Here is a 13,214-nt window from a genome sequence, read left to right as displayed (position 1 = left end):
TGAAGCCGTCCGGTCCTGGACTTTTATTTGTAGGGAGGTTTTTAATTGCTATTTCTATTTCCTTTCTAGTGATCGGATTGTTCAAGTGTTCAGATTCTTCTTGATTCAGTTTTGGTGGACAGTATGTTTCCAGAAACTTGTCCATCTCCTCTAGGTTATCCAGTTTGGTTCCATATAGTTTTTCATAATATTCTCGTATGATATTCTGTATTTCTATTTTGTTTGTTGTCATTTCTCCATTTTCCTTTCTTATTTTGCTAATTTGTGCTCTCTCTTTTTTCTTCTTTGTGAGTTTGGCCAGAGGTTTGTCGATTTTATTTACTTTTTCAAAAAACCAGCTTTTGGTTTGGTTGATTTTTTCTATGGTCTTGTTAATCTCTATTGTATTTAATTCCTCTCTGATCTTTATTATTTCCTTCCTTCTGCTGCTTTTTGGGGCTTTTTGTTCTTCTTTTTCTAATTCATTCAGGTGGTGGGTTAAATTGTTTATTTGAGATTGTTCTTTTTTGAGGAAGGCCTGTATCGCTATAAACTTCCCTCTTAGCACTGCCTTTGCTGTGTCCCATAGGTTTTGAGTGGTTGTGCTTTCATTATCATTTGTCTCAAGGTATTTTTTAATTTCAGCTTTGATTTCCTCATTGATCCATTGTTTTTTCAATAACATATTGTTTAATCTCCATGCTTTCCTTTTTTTCTCCTTTGTTTCTCTGTAGTTGATTTCCAGTTACATGGCATTGTGGTCAGTAAAGATGCTTGAGATAATTTCTATCTTCTTAAAATTGTTGAGGTTTCTTTTGTGCCCAAGTACATGATCGATCCTGGAAAATGTTCCATGTGCACTTGAAAAGAATGTATATCCTATTTTTGGGGGGTATAATGCTCTGAAAGTATCCACCAAATCTAGTTTTTCTATTGTAGTATTTCTCTGTTGCCTTGTTTATTTTCTGTCTGGAAGATCTGTCTAGTGATGTTAATGCAGTGTTAAAATCTCCAACTATGATTGTATTCCCATCAATATCCCCCTTTATCTCTGTTAGTAATTCTTGTATGTACTTAGGTGCTTCTATATTGGGTGCATATATATTAACGAGTGTAATATCCTCATCTTGTATCACTCCTTTAATCATTATAAAATGTCCTTCTTTATCTTTCTTTATGGACTTTGTTTTAAAGTCTATTTTGTCTGAAATCAGTACTGCAACACCTGCTTTTTTGGCTTTTCCATTTGCATGGAATATCCTTTTCCATCCTTTCACTCTCAATCTATATGTGTCCTTCTCCCTAAAGTGGGTCTCTTGTATGCAGCATATTGAAGGTTCTTGCTTTATTATCCAGTCTGCCACTCTGTGTCTTTTGACTGGAGCATTTAGTCCATTAACATTTACAGTAATTAATGATAGATGTGTGTTTATTGCCATTTTGAACTTATCTTTGCAGTTGAATTGGTATATCTTCTTTGTTCCTTTCTTCTTCCTTTTGTGGTTTGGTAATTTTCCTTTGTATTATCATGGATTTTATTTAATTTTTGTGACTCCTTTGTAAATTTTTGGCTTGTGGTTACCCTTTTTTGTAAATCTATCAACCCATTACTATAACTGTTTTTATTAAACTGATAGTAACATGATCTCAAACCCATCCTACTGTTAAAAAAATTTTAAAAAGAAACAATAAAATTTTATAGTGGGAAAAATAACCCCAGAAACCAGGCTGCAGATGGGATTTTACCAATTCTTTTGCTTCCCTGTAGCATAGCAAAAACCAGGAGGACCTGGATCAGAGAGGTTTCTCGTGGCATAGAGATCCCATGATGATATGGTAGTATACAGACAAGACAAGGAAAACTTTTTTCTCTCTCCCACCCCTCTCTCTTTCTGTCTTTCTATCTCAAGTTAGAGAAACTGTGGAAGAAAAAGAACATGTGATAAGAGAGGAAGCTGATTCTTCCTCCTGATGCTTTGGCCAGAAAATGGGGAGCTGTGTGAGATAAGAGAGGGAAGAGGGAAGAGGGGGTGCGTACACAGTGAAACTGGGTGGGCACGGTCAGCTGGAGGGATTCAGCTGTCTTAAGATTTTGTTTTTTCCACCTATCCTCACTTTCCAACTTCAGTCCCCCACTACACAGACCTCTCTGACTGTCCTCTCTGACCAGTGAAGACTCCCATCACTACCTGCCACTTCCAACTCTTGCTCTCATTGTCAGTATCATACATATAGTGTGGGGCTTGGTTATTTTCCATTTGCTTTATCTACAGTAGTTTTTTAGCTTGTTAATTTATCCATATTGGGGATCATATTTTATTATCTTATATGAAAGCATAGACTATAAGAGTCAAACAGATGTGTGTTTGAACCCCTATTCTGCCACTGTTAGCTGTGAAACATTGAACCTGTTTGCTCACCAATAAATTGGTATAATTCTTATCCCGTAGAATTGTTTTGAGAATAGAATTAATTTACATAGTGGATTTAGCCCAGGAACTGATACTCTTAATTGCTCAAAAATATTTGATGGCTTCTCATTTACCCAAAAGAAAGACGTCCAAAAACATAACATGCGTGGTCTAGCCCCTGCCTACCATTCCCATGCCATCTGCCTGTCTCTCTTTACAAAACTAAACTCCAAGCAAGACCATAAAATTTTGTAATCAGTATCTTTCATAAAATGTGAATAAAAGCAAAGAAGAATGATTTTTCAAGAGGTTCATTTGACTGAAATCTAGCTTTCTACCTATGAAAGTAATCACTACTGTTATCCTGCCCAGTAAAGCCTTATGTTGTGTCTGCACACATTATCTATACCAAGGTCTAGGTTTCGAACATCTCACAGTTAATTAAGAATGAGTCAAAAGTTTCTTTTCCTTCTTGAAAAGGAAGAGTGATCCAACAGAGTTAACAAAATATGAAATCTATGATATTTGTATGTTTGACCAAGGGTACAATAACCTTATTTTTATACAATAACAATAGTATATAACATTATTTTCTATTTTATGATGAACTGAACTATTTTATGTTATCATTTTGAAAAAAACTTAAATTGCTAGCATAGTAAACTTCCCATAGGTCTCTTGATGTGACATGCCGTATCATGCTCCCATCCTTTGCTGTTCTACCCTCTTTGCATTGAAGACCCTTTAAGTATATTGTCTTCATAAAACTGCAACCTCCCCAAGGCAAAACTGAGCCTCTTCATTGAGAGCATCCCTGGAGCCCATAATGCTCCATAGAACTTCTTCACATTCCTTTTATTCACATGCCTTGCTCTTGAAAGTCATAAACCTTTGAGGGCAGGGACAGTGTCTTACTCATCTTTATATCTTGAGTACACAGTATCTGGCCACATGGGAAGTATTCAGTTAATATGGAGTGAAAAATGATCTTCCCCCAAAAGCAAAAAGAACATAGTAAGTTCTCAGTTAATATTTGATGGATAGGAAGATAAGCTTTTTATTAAACTCGAAATTGAGTTGGCTATGTAATCACAAAGATGTGATTGGACAACTCTTACCACCTCAAATTTTAATTTCATAATATTCATCCACTGTCAGTATTTCAAATCCTTCAAGGATATGTACTTCTCTCCTCCATAGATCAATTAGTACTGTTTGAGTAAATTCTTACAGGAAACAGTTAATCAAATATGTTATTCATTTGGAACTTTGCCTTACTGTCAACATTAATAATATTAGGTGCTATAGTTCTCTGTATCCTATATGTGTGTATAATTTAGACTCCTGGTTAATAATGGACTATGAGCTGCAAAGCACAATGACACAGCTATTATCAGTTTTCATGCCTTTCTTGAGTGACTTGAGGTTATATCTTCTATTTCATAAAAGGGAGGGCAGCTAACAGATGTCCTCAGAATGTCCTGCACAATTAACACCATATTCCTGCTGCAAGGCCAGTGAAGCCCAGCTATAAATGATCCTGTTGGAGACAGTTTGGAGGGGCTCCATGTTGGCATTAGGAATTTTTGCAGGCAGGTAGCAGGGCTCAAAGCAACAGCTCAGCTCTGAAGTGAAGCTTCCATTCTTTCCTGGTAGAAGAACTGAGCAGGACCTGATCCTGGAGGGATTCAGAACTAGACAGATTTTCAGGCAAAGACCTTAGCCCAGAAGAACACGGCTTGGACTGACTTCTAAAAATCAACTGGACGTTCTCAAAGATGGAGAGAGAGAGCAGAGCTTCCCAGACTTCAGTGGGCATACAAATACTGTGGGGCTGTTTTTAAAATGCAGATTTTGATTCAGTAGTAGGTGTAGCCTGAGATGCTGTATGTCTAACAAGCTCCCAATAATGCAGGGGACACTCATACTCCTTTGATGAGCAAGAACATAGATGCTGCATGTTGGGGAAACCTGATTTACGCACTTGCCTTAATTTACAAGGCAAATCAGAAAGTCGAGAGGGACTGCTGAGAATCCTCAGTAGAACAGACTCCTGCCAATTCTGGACTTGCTCAGGGGTCTAAAAGGCAACAAAGGCAACAGCAGGTGTCTATGGAAGGGAGAAGTTGCTGTGGGTTCTTTCTGTTTTTTACTCATAGGTTGCAAGATATGTGCAGATTTTTAAAAACACAGATTCTCTTAGACCAGGAATCAGAATATATAAGAGAAAATGTTCCTATTTATATAGCTTCGCACATAACTCCAATCATCAGCCAAATGACTCCAGTGAAGCCCTGTCTGCATGGGGACAGCTGGAGCTGAAGCTTGGCCGCTGTGCTGGGAAAGTAGGATAGGGGCGATAGAGTGAAGAGGAGCCTGATGTAGTTTTTATCTTGTGATTTTACTTTATGCACACTGCCATTTTGTGCTTGCAAAAGAATTACTAACACTTGGACTTAATTGGTTTTTAAGAATTACTATTTCCTGTTTTAGTTTCCTTTAGCCCTGGCTGGCATGTGTGCGCGAGCACGTGTGTGTGCATGTGTGCGTGTGTGCACGTGCATGCTATAACCTCACTTGTGCTCAATTTCGAGTCCTAGCAAAATGACATCAGAAGCTTCTCATTTATAGCTTAAGTAAGCATTCTGAAAACTCAGAACTTACCTTGCCAGAACTCTTAAAGAAGAAATCACTGATCCAAAGAAGTCCAAGGCAAAAGCATGATGTGTCTTGTTTGTTTCTTACCTGCTATTTACTCCCACTTAGTCCAGAGACTGATTTCCTGGGTCATAATTGAGACCTAATTGAATAAAGAAGAAAAGCCCATTACTCTGAGAGAGCAGGTTATGTGACCTGAGGATAAGTCAGGATCCAGAAGGCATTTCCTCCAGACTACTTCTTATGAAGCTGTTACTCAATTTTTCACATTAAAAGACATCCCCTAGACAGAATCAGCAAAGACAGGATAAGACGAAGAAAAATGACACTGCAGTTCTCCAAGAAAACAAAACCCATTTCCAAATGCTGCCCATCAGCTCAAGCCATTCATCTTCTCAATGCTTTCATGTCATCTTATTTTACTTCAATCAAAAATCCACCAGGCGGTGATACACCTTTTGAATGTCTGGACAGCACCGTAGATGCCACTGCTACTCAATGATTCTAAGCTTGGAGACTCTAAGTAAAACTGAAGGAAAAGGAAGTTCCAAAAGGGACTGGCGAATTAGGAGATATGTCACCAGATGCTTATTGAAGCAAACAGAAATAGTAGAAAAAGTAGACAGAAGTTGAATTACTAGAAGATCAAGATTTATTTTTTCTTTTTCTTTTCTTTTGCATTTATTTGATTATTTATTTTAACATTTTTATTGAGTAATAGTCATTTTACAATGTTGTGTCAAATTCCAGTGTAGAGCACAATTTTTCAGTTATACATGAACATACATACATTCATTGTCACATTTTTTTTTCGCTGTGAGCTACCACAAGATCTTGTATATATTTCCCTGTGTTATACAGTATAATCTTGTTTACCTATAAGAGATTTGTATTTTTATCCAAAAATGTGATGTGTTTCAGCTATTATACTTCAGTGCTTTGGTTGGAATTCAGGTGAACACTATTTAAAATAAGCAGGATATATAATATCTGTATTTATCCATCAAATAAACTGAAGAGAACCTCTATTATTCTGCTTTCTCATCTTTAAAATGAGAACTCTAAGGGTAGTTTCAGGAATTAAGCTAGGTATATATACCACTTAGCATATGCCTGGTTCAGAATAGGTGCTCAGTAATTGTTAGCTATTATCAAATATTTAAAAGGATTGCTTCAGTGCACAAAAATAATTAACAAAAAATTAAACTGTGAACTTTCTCAGTATTATAAAGCATGCAAAAATTAGATATATTCTTAAACTTTTAGGATCTAGGGAGCTAAGTTGTAAATTTGTAGATGGCTATTCATTCTTAACTCATATTTTGAGTACATGTTATTTTATGAAGTTTCTACTCAAAATTCATTATATCCACCTAATATAATGCCTTGTGAGTGAAAGAGATTAGTAAACTAAGACTAAAGATATAGTGGGATAAAAGCAAGAAATTAGTATGTGTAAGAGGATCACTGAGAAGGGGCAACTTACTCAAATTTTTCTTGGAGGAGAGAAAATTTAGATCAGAAAAGTCTTGACAGTGAGAAAACTTTCAAGTTGAAGAATCAGCATGTGGAAAATGCAGAAGCAATAAATGCACCATGCAATTCCAGGAGCCAAAGCTATTGAACATGGTGAAGGAAAGGCTGCGTGTCTGGTAACAATACAGAAGTAGGGAGCAGTGGGATTCCTGAGCCAAGTCAAGGCACTTAATGCCTTTAAATCACAAAAATAACATTTCAACTTTGTATTTTAGTAAGATCACCATGGTGGCAGTATGGAGGATGGGTTAGTGGTGTCAGTCTCTGGTATAATGACCTAAAAATTATCTATCTGTGAAATGCTGTTCATCTGCATTGCAGCTCCATATAATATAATCAGAATGAAGGTTTCCAAGTTGATTCTTCAGCAGTATACCCAAGGACATCCAGATAACCTATCTCAATCCAGCTGTAGACAAAAATATGATCCCTGGGTGGGATTTTGAAAATATTCTCACCTGACAGCCTCTATTCTCTGAGAAGTGCACAGCAAGGACCTTTATTAAGAGTGAGGCGGAGGGGAGGGTATAGCTCAAGTGGTAGAGCGCATGCTTGACATGCATGAGGCCCCAGGTTCAATGCTCAGCACCTCCTCCAAATAGAAATAAATGAATAAACCGAATTTTTTTTTTTTTAAAAGAGTGAAGCAGATAGAGTTGGATTCTTGTTTCAGGGCTTAAAAATCTGATGAGTTCACTGAATTAATCACATCAAGAAAGTGTGCTACTGTCCATGGTAAAAGGATTACTGAAGATTTCAGTGACCATTGCATCAGGGTTATTCTTGTCTTTTCAGAGCACCCTGAGGGGTTCCCAACTCTGAAGCCTCTAGACTGCACGACAATGAAAATACAAAGTGCCCAAGAAACCTATTCTTCACTTCAGTATTAAGTTGAATCATACGAAATTACCGATTTTGTCAGATTTTTAACTTCAGAACTAGCAGTTTTATATGGTTCAACCTAGTAATGTTTTATATGTACTGAGAACCTCAAATATTTTGAAAAATGAATTGAAGCAAATTCACACCAAGAGATAGCTGCAGACACTCCACTCGGCTAGAAAACGGAATTTCTGCATTTCCAGTGCCCCCTCTCATCCCGAGACTGCTGAAGACGTGTCTACTGACAAAGATCGTCTCCCCGACCAAACTCTAATCAGGCTCCTCTGAGCTGGTTTTCAACTTGGCCTTAACTCTGGACTTCCATGTCTGTCTCAGCATTGTCCACTTTTAGCAAGACTCCTGCTAAATCATTTTAGGAAGAATCTCAGCCCTTCAATATTTGATCACCCGAGATCTGTGATTGGGTTCCTCTCCCCTCCACCATCTCCTCCCTGCCACGGAGGCGATGACTGATCACCCTGGATTACCTTCAAGCAAGAATCCCGCTAGGTGAATTTAGGCAGAATCCGTCCTTACCCCTGATGTTTCCCCTGAGTAATTTTCCATCCTGCTCCTTAACTGTAAATCCCCACTTTTCCTTGTTGTGCGCGGAGTGAAACCCAAACTCTGTGTCCCACAGCGAGACCCCATTGCAGTGGTCCCTGCACATATGGCCATAAATCCTCTGAATAAAGTTTGCTTCCCCATTTTTTAACATGTGTCACAAGTAATTTTTCTTTAACATGGCTAACCATGAGGAAGGGCAAACCAGCCCAGCCAGAAGCTGCTGCCCTCGGTGAAAATCATGTTCCTGGTTAATTGCTCCCTGCTGTTGACTTTTACTACTAACACTCCTCAACTAACCGTAGACTCAAAATTAACCTACCTGCCTTTAGCTGGACTCTCCCAGGCCTGTGTGTAAGGCTCTAATTTCTGTCAAAATCAGGGCCAAATCCATTCTGCCTCTGATCTCGTTTCCACAGTCGACTGCACGCCTCTCAGGTCATCTGTCACTGACCACGCTCAACCTTCCACATGTCTGCCTGTCCTCTCCATAGACCCACATCTCTTCCCTCCTTCCCTTTCTACACTTTTCCAGGGTACTCCTGGGGGCTCCCTCTCAGATCAGCCACCTTTCATGTGGATGCTCAAGGCAGTCTGAATCAGGATGTACATAGTTTAAGCAACCTCACTGTGGCTGGAGTTCCAAGCTGCGTTTCCCAGCCCAGCTTTATCAGAAATTATTTTCATATTTGAGATCTATTTCAGCTCTGATGCCCCCTGTAGGGGAACGGTTAAGTCTGACATGTCAGTGACTCCAACAAAAACGGACAGCCATTAACATCCCCTCATTTCCTGCCATGTTCTATCTTAAAACCCCTCAGACTTCATTTCCCTTCTTGTTCTTCCTAAATAAAGTTCATGGTACATCATTACATTAAATTCTCTGGAAAATATTCTTGCCCCTTGCATTAAAAATATAATTTGATCGAAATAATCAATTCATTATTATCAGCCTAAAGAAAGATTAAATCTAGGAATCTAATTTCTCCCCCATTTGAGAAGGAGAAAAATAGGCAGACAATCAGAGACACAAATGGTAGCCGAAAAGTAACTTTTTCTGCCAGAGTCTTGTATTTTTAGATAATATTCTCCATCTTCACACCATCTACTTAATGACGGGTGGTTTCACAATTTCCTGAGATATTGCCTTTCAGTTAAACACCAAGCCCCGCAGCCAAGCCTTACTTTCTTCTTTCCCAATGGTTTCTCCACTTTCAAAGTAGGTTGTGGCTAACTCAGGGATCACCTTCCAGAACGATGAGACAAGTAAGAGTACCACTTAAATTGGTTTGGGGCCCAAAGGTCTCAGTGTCTGGAGTGCCTCAAGGTTTCTGTGGTTGAAAATTATGCTCATTGCAAATCATTGCCAAGGTGTCAAATGAAAAATTCTAGGAAGCCCAAGGATTTCAGGGTACTGTATGGTTAGAGGGAATGGATCTGCCCATATTCTGGCCAAAGACTTTTCTCTGATGCTAGCACAAGGCCAGTATGCCTTAAATGGATCCCTTTTAATGATTAGCAAAATATTGGAGAAAAAGAATTTGCCACAGGGGAGTAACTCTCTGCACCTAGCTCATACTTTGTCAGCTTCATAAAGAACTGGGCATTCTTTTGGGAACAATGTAGGGTAGGGAGAGCTGCAAACGGAAGGTGGATCATGTCACAGTTTATTTCCCTTCTTGGTCTTATTTCCACTCCACTGTTGGTCCTGGTACAGAATTTATGTAAGTAGAAATCTTATCTATAGCAGAGAACACTAGCTGTTAATCAAAATTTATGTTCTTTTCTTTCCAACTAGAACCCACTTCCCAGACTCTTCTGGAGTTGGGTGTGGCCATGGGCTTAAGGTCTAGACAGTCAAATCAGAGCACATACTGTGCTGTGTCTGGACCATGGTTTTCTAAGAAGAAACTTTCTTAGAAAGAAAGCACTTTCTCCAGACGTTTTCCCTTTTCATTGGCTAGGTGGGCCTAAGGGGAAGGCAGAGCCACAGAAGGGAGTCCATGAACCCCTGTGTGCAGAAGAACCCCCATCAACCAGGAACACTTGGTTGGATTCTTCCATGCACAAGAGAGAAACTTCTATCATATTTATCCTTACACATTTCTGTCTCTGTGGCCTAGCTTATTCAGTATGTTTACCAGATTCACTTAACTCCTTATAAAGGTTTAATGGAGATCTTGTATTTATTCAGGAATATTTTGTCCACAATTATCAAAAACAGTATGGAGATTACTTTTAAAACTAAAAATAGACTTGCCCTGTGATCCAGCATTCCCACTCCTGGGCATATATATGAAGGAAGCTCTAATTCAAAAAGACACATGCACTCCAGTGTTCACAGAAACACTATTTACAACTGCCAAGACATGGAAACAACATAAATGTCCACCAACAGAAGACTGGATGAAGAAATTGTGATCAATTTATGTATCTATACAATGGAATACTACTCAGCCATAAAAAAGAATAAAATAATGCCATTTGCAGCAACATGGATGGATCTGGAGATTGTCATTCTAAGTAAAGTAAGCCAGAAATAGAAAGAAAAATACCATATGATATCACTTGTATGTGTAATCTAAAAAAATTACACAAATGAACTTATTTACAAAACTTACTTACAAAACTTATTCACAGATATAGAAAATAAACTTATGGTTACCAGAGGGGAAAGGGGTTGGGAAGGGATAAATTTGGGAGTTCGAGATTTGCAAATACTAACTACTGTATATAAAATAGCTAAACAACAAGTTTCTTCTGTATAGTGCAGGGAACTATATTCAATTATCTTGTAATAACCTATAATGAAAAAGAACATGAAAAGGAATATATGTTGTATGTGTATGTATGACTGAAACATTACACTTTACACCAGAAACTGAGACACTGTAAACTGACTATACTTCAATAATAAAAAAAAGAATACTTTGTCCAGCTTGAAAACAAAACCACTGGCCCATGTGTGCAGGGGAACTTTTCAAGACTCTGGTTCTTACCATTTTAGTGCTACCATGCACAGTCTCACGGTGAATGATTTATTCCGTATAACTATGCTCATTTGAAAAGCTCAGATTTCACACTCAGCTTTATATTCCCTGTTTCAAGTGTGTTTAGTTGTTTCAGAACAACTAGTTGCTGAACCTGTTTAGGTTCGTAGTAATCCAAACCTAGAAGGGAAGACATTTCAGTAACCACAGTACATATTATCTTTCATAGATATGGCTCCTCAGCCCAAACCAGAGTGTGTGTAAAGCTCTGTTTTTTTGGTCAATTGCTTAATTACCATGTTTCATTTGTCTTTGATTTGGTGAATTTTGAGGGATGAGAGAAGGGAGGATATGAGGAGCTATAAAACCCAAAACAGGATCTTTTTTCAACTTGAAAGGGCATGGAAACTTCTTGCTGTAACTTCATGGTAACATTAGACCTTTTTGCTTAGAACATGGGCTAGGGTAATGAATGTACTACCAACAACTACATCTGCCAAGCCCTTTATAGCTTTTCTGATTTTATTTAATCTTCACAATCTGGGGAGATAGCAGGAAGGGAGCTTTGACTCTGGGATTCCACTTGAAGAAACTGAGATGCAGAGAAAGTAAGTGATAAACCCGAGGCAGTGTGACGATAACACAGATGGCCTATGTCCACTGTGTTCTTTTTTGTGTTATATGATACAGTGCTTCTCAGCCTCCAAGTGTACCATTCACATGTATGTCCTACGTTATCATTTTCTCTAAGATGGGGGATCTGTATGAGCTGATTTCAAAGGTTCCTTCAGTTGATGTGTTTTATGACTGCATTCTGCTATCTGCTTTCCTATAAAAAAAAGACTCTAGGTTTCCATACTGCTGAAGGCCTAGGGTTTTCTTTTCTGCTAATTCTGTCTTCACAATGTTGAAAAGGGTTCAAGTTTTATTTACTGAAGAGTCCCTTCTTCATTTCTCTTCACTCAACATTGATTTCATGCCCTTAAATACATTATGCTTGAAGCTGTGATTTTCCTCTGGAATCAAGCCAGGAACGAAGTTAATCTCAGCCCATTACGCTTCTAATGCTTAGCTTCACCTCAGGATGTTTTCCAAAGTACTTAGAATTCATTATTCCTTATAGGACCTAGCAGTTTACCAAGTTTCCACTTTGTTTAAAATTAGTGTGACCATATAATTTATTATCTTAACCAGGATACTTTTAGTGGGAAAAGAGGCTCTATTAATAATTATGCTGGGACAACTGGCATTAACTGGGACTGTCCCAATCAAATAGGCACATATGTTCACCCAGTTAAAAGGCATCTCTTGGCGGGGGGGGGGGGGGGGGGAGGAGGGTGTGCTATGGCTCTAATGCCTATCACCAGTCCTCTCCCTTGTTATCTTCTACTTTAGCATCTAGTTATTTTTTCTCATGTCTTTTATCAAAATATATGAGAACAACGTTTATTTACGTATATCTATATTCCTCACTAGACTTTTTGTTGCATAAGGCAGGAACTAACACCAACCACAGCACTTAACACATAGCAGGTGCTCAATAAATGCTTGTTAGATGAAGGAATAAATAAATAGACAAACCTCCTACTCAAAGGCATCTGACTGATTATTCAAGAAGGTTTCAAAATAAATAAGATTTTTGCAAAGAAAAGACAATGCCAGAGATTGGGCTTCTTTGATAGATTTCATACCTAAATATAGCTGCTTTGTATTTTTAGTGTCTGGAGTAAAACCCACCATTTTCCTCAACAATGGTCAGCAGTAGGTTTTGTGCTGAGAAACATTTAAGTTCAGTGGCATTTCAAAATGTATTAATAGCAAATGTAAAGTGTAATGAAATTTTTTTTTCTCTTCAAGTGGAATGGGGCCAGAGTGGTTTCCTGGCTGCTCTGGGAGCTCCCCACCCCCAAGGGGAGGGTCAGGCTTTGGGTGCAGAACAAAGGCTTCAGGGGCCATTCATCACCTGCGATGAGCAACAAAATTCTACCAGATCAATAAACTGGGAAGGTTTTAGAGGACTGACTCACATGACTCAAACTCAGAAGAGCCCAATTAATGGACTGGGATGCCAACTGTAAACTTTACAAATAAAATTACACCAGGAGTACCAGAATACCCATGGGTACTGGTCAGCACAATCTCTCCCGTGGAGATAAGTGAATTGGTGCCCAAAGGCTGCTTAGGATTATAGACT

The 13,214-nt window shown here is 38.4% G+C and overlaps 1 long non-coding RNA gene across 1 annotated transcript in view; it reads right to left on the bottom strand.

Moving 5' to 3' along the window:
* Positions 1-5,054: 5,054 nt before the first annotated feature.
* LOC116662679 overlaps positions 5,055-13,214 on the bottom strand; it is an 80,940-nt gene continuing 72,780 nt past the window's right edge. Inside the window, exon 3 of the long non-coding RNA XR_004318671.1 lies at positions 5,055-5,190. This is a non-coding gene — a long non-coding RNA (uncharacterized LOC116662679). The remainder of the gene's footprint in view (positions 5,191-13,214) is intronic.

The sequence above is a fragment of the Camelus ferus genome, chromosome 3, assembly GCF_009834535.1.
Source record: "Camelus ferus isolate YT-003-E chromosome 3, BCGSAC_Cfer_1.0, whole genome shotgun sequence".
NCBI classification, from domain to species: domain Eukaryota; kingdom Metazoa; phylum Chordata; class Mammalia; order Artiodactyla; family Camelidae; genus Camelus; species Camelus ferus.
Note: the sequence above shows the minus strand (reverse complement) of the source record. Positions and strands in the feature narration are given on the sequence as shown.